The sequence below is a fragment of the Diachasma alloeum genome, unplaced genomic scaffold (genome assembly GCF_001412515.2).
Source record: "Diachasma alloeum isolate Michigan unplaced genomic scaffold, Dall2.0 Dall_scaffold_00290, whole genome shotgun sequence".
Classification (NCBI taxonomy): domain Eukaryota; kingdom Metazoa; phylum Arthropoda; class Insecta; order Hymenoptera; family Braconidae; genus Diachasma; species Diachasma alloeum.
In genome coordinates this window covers 116,600-121,265 of record NW_021680429.1, presented here as the reverse complement: position 1 = coordinate 121,265, position 4,666 = coordinate 116,600, and positions in this window count along the sequence as shown.

The window sequence follows — 4,666 nt, the reverse complement described above, 5'->3', positions numbered from 1 at the left end:
TTCAGAGACCATAGAAAAAGCTGGCTGTGGCACCTCGGCGGTGAGGGGTCACCATCTTATCATTGTTTTCATGTGTGCGCGAGTGGAACGCACGCTTTTCAGAGTTTCCACTTTGTTTTCTTTTAATAATTTATTTTTCTCCGTTTTTACACAGTTTTTCCATAGTCATGGATGATTGTAAGAAGAGGAAACATATAAATTGTGTGGAATATCTAGAAAACTATAGTGAAACTGCAAATATTACGTGCATGGGCTTATCGACTTTTCCTTGGATAAATAATCGATTGGAAATAAAGAGCAGCGATGTTTCATGTCTCTCAGCCTTTTTAAACGCTCGGGTCAGATCCTAGAGACAGAACCAATCGTCGACAAAGGCTTTTTTAGGCTGAGTTTATTCCTTGTGGAACAACTCAGCCTAACCTCATTTTACCTGGTTCTCTTGGTCCTAAAGACAAAATCGAAAACAAGGAAATTAACAAGTGGGTCATTGCATTATTTCCAACTTAACATAGTTCTCTTTGCTAATAAATTAGCAATTTGCTTCCGGATGGACCTGTTTCGAAATTAATTATAGTTAAGAGCGATTTTTATTTAATGTTTGGAATATTATTATTCAAATATAAAAATTTCGAGGGAAATTGANATTGATAGTAAGCTTCCGAATGGATCCGTAGCAATTCCTTGTCCTTGTTATATTCAGTCCTTTAATGAAATAGATTTATGTAAAAGGTTAAATATCTTCGCAACTGCTCCACCAATAACGCCTGTCTACAATTATATTTGAGCCTCGTCTTCGAGATTTTAATCACTTGTAGTAGTCCGCCTGCGGCTAGATGGAGCCACACGCCTTCAGAGACCATAGAAAAAGCTGGCTGTGGCACCTCGGCGGTGAGGGGTCACCATCTTATCATTGTTTTCATGTGTGCGCGAGTGGAACGCACGCTTTTCAGAGTTTCCACTTTGTTTTCTTTTAATAATTTATTTTTCTCCGTTTTTACACAGTTTTTCCATAGTCATGGATGATTGTAAGAAGAGGAAACATATAAATTGTGTGGAATATCTAGAAAACTATAGTGAAACTGCAAATATTACGTGCATGGGCTTATCGACTTTTCCTTGGATAAATAATCGATTGGAAATAAAGAGCAGCGATGTTTCATGTCTCTCAGCCTTTTTAAACGCTCGGGTCAGATCCTAGAGACAGAACCAATCGTCGACAAAGGCTTTTTTAGGCTGAGTTTATTCCTTGTGGAACAACTCAGCCTAACCTCATTTTACCTGGTTCTCTTGGTCCTAAAGACAAAATCGAAAACAAGGAAATTAACAAGTGGGTCATTGCATTATTTCCAACTTAACATAGTTCTCTTTGCTAATAAATTAGCAATTTGCTTCCGGATGGACCTGTTTCGAAATTAATTATAGTTAAGAGCGATTTTTATTTAATGTTTGGAATATTATTATTCAAATATAAAAATTTCGAGGGAAATTGATTTTCAAAACGTCAGAGTGCAAAACTTCAAGTCTCCAAAACTTGAAGGGATTAAGTTCCGATTAAAGTCCGACTAAGACTTGATTAAGCCCCGACTAAGTCCCGATTAAATCCTAACTAAATGCCGATTAAATCCCAACCAAGCCGTCATTATACTCCAATCAAGCCCCAATACTGATGATTTTTTTGCGATTTATTTGACGCTATAACTGAATAATTCAAGAACGAATTATGTTGATCCCATGATATTCGCACTCGGTGAAGAGGGCATTGAAAGGAATATTTTAATGCGTTATTGAATCTATTAAAATGGTAAATTTTTGACCCATCGTCGAAAAATCGATTTTCAAAAAAATATCAATCTTTAAAAAACTACATTATGGATCAAGTTTCAATTGGTGTTATTAAATAGCGCTTATGAATGTGTACATTTAGTTTAAAAAAAATGGAATTCGATACATTTGTCATGGGGAAATCGTCGATGAAACCTTTCGAGGGACCGATTACATACATACATACATACATACATACATACATACATACATACATACATACATACATACATACATACATACATACATACATACATACATGGTCTAGAAATCATATTTTTCGACTAATTAGACCATATTTAGTCACCTCCACAAAAAAAATTGGAAACTTAAATTTTGACGATTACAATGCTTCCATCTGGAAGCAAAAATGAGATTGTTACAAATATGTCAGATGGATCTTCATCCCTGATATCCAGGACAGTGCGAGCAACAGCTCAGATCCTATTGTGCTAGACACATTTGCGCCTGACGCACTCACCTTAGGCTCCAAGCCTTGTTCTACTATTTCAATAGTTGAATCTGTGCTTGACGCATTGATCCAAGGTTCAAAGCTTTGTACTACTATTCCAACAGTTAAATCTGCGCTTGACGCATTGATCGAAGGTTGGAGCCTTGTGCTACTATTTCAATAGTTAAATCTGCGCTCGAAGCATTGATCCAAGGCTCCAAGCCTTCTGCTACTATTATGATAGGTACATCTGCGCTTAATGCATTAAAGTAAGGCTCTAAGCCTTCAATTACAAATGCAATTGTTGCATCTGCACCTGACGCATCATTCAAGGCCTCAAACTTCTAAAATAATATTCCACCTGAACTCGATTCAGGAATATAGGAGTTTCGGGGCCATCGAAGCCTCATGATGCCGAGATCTCTTTTCAGGGTGATGTGGAAGCTCGTTGGAATTTCTGGCTGGTCTCGAATTTGTTGAGGCACAAATTACACAGATTTATAGAAATATCCACCAAATCTGAATTCAGAGATTGCCTTTATCTCCGTCGAACCGTTGATCCATAGAGATAAAGAATATTTAATCAATCTCAAAAGACGCAGGTTCTGTCCTCGTGGCATTGGGGGCGACTCCTCAAAGTCTGCTCTAGGAAGAGAAACTAGACAATCTAGTCCTCTTCCAGAAGTTGTGTAGTTCAAGAAAAATGATAAATTTTTAGTGCCCTTGAGGCTACAGCTCCAGTTTAATTTTTCTATGGCTTCACATTTTTCGGAAAGCTTGAGAAGATTAAAATAAATCATCAAAATTGTGTCAAGGTTTGCAGATTTATCCACCTTTACAGGAGAATCTAAATTCATTGAATTCAAATGAGCTTGTTTTGAGACGTAGAGTCAAAACAAACGGTTCAAAAACCTTGCATTTGCTCAATCGTCCCAATGATTCTCGATCGACGTCAGCGTCTCCAGAGTTATCTTACTTCAGGAGAGCAAGAAGTAATGGCAAAAATCTCTGCCGCCATTCTTGAGCATTTCCTTCCCGATGGAAATTAAACTGTTCTAATAGTTTTATTCTAGAAAGACTGAAGAGTCATAAAAGCCTCTTCAATTCTGACCCTCACCAATCGGTAATTCCTCCCGAATTTCAAATCTCTGAACTGAAAGGGATAGTCCTGAAGGGCGGATAAAGAGGTAGGTCATCATAGAGGTAGTTGAAACCTCTGTATTACTATCAGAATCTTATCAGGATCAGCTCGTCTCATTGTCACTTTTTGTTGGTGCACCACATGATTAGCAATGGTTAATTTTTCACATTAAAAGGTTGAACAAATTTATGAGAACTCATAACTTCAATTGCAGGACATGAAAACCCTTCCGAAACCAATACTTTGTGACACATTCATGGATGGAAATGTCTTCAAAGTCGTATATTTCCTGCCCCGGTACCTGCGGACCATCAAAAGTTCCGTTGTTTGGACATGGGTGGTATTTTTCCAATTCCTACCCCCCATTTGGAATTGCGACGAGTTCTCTAGCTTCGCGAGAATCATGAGGCCACTCATGAATCTTATTGATTCGGAGGCTTCATCCAGTTATCTAAATGATATTTTATTATTGGTTTTCCGGCTATTGAGTATGGTACCAATACAAAATTAAACTGTCAAGGCTCTTTCGTATCTGAGCCGTATTAAAAAGCAAAAAGCTTTGTGAATACCTTAATTTTATCAATGACGCTTACAAGTTTTGCCTAGAAGCACCTTATGAAAGATGATATGCGTTAAAAGATCAAGTCGAAACATCTGGCCAGTATGAGAAAGTCACAACAATATAAATTCCTCAATGTTTTGACCATTCACCTAGTTCTTAGGTATTTTTTCACGATCTATGATCCTGTGAGTGTTTGCTCAAATGTAATAACATCGCAGGCACTCCCTACGTTAACGGGTTGGAAGGTAGAAAATTCTCTCATCTGAACAAATCAGTTTGAGAGTCTTAGCACTATTGCGAAGGCTTCGGTCGAATGCCTCTTACATTCCTTCCAAAGTGAATACTGGAGCTGTACATTGCAGTCTAAGTTTTTCAAAACTGGTGAGAAGGAGTTTTTCAATCCAAAAATGGACCTTTTCTGTCCCTCTTGTCAAAATACCAACGCAATTTCTAATGCGTGTAGCACGGCAATCTCCTTGCAGTATCGATTGACACCTTCTGAGTCTCGATTGTTGACAAAATTTTCTCTACGTATCCTCTACATTTAGCCTGGGAATAAATTGTGAATTTGTCACAATTCGTAGAATTCCAATCGTGAGACCGATGGTATAATGGCCTCCCCTTGTTAGATAGTTCAACTCTGCTTCCTTGCTTTCATTTACCCCATCTCAGAAACAAATTACAATATCAA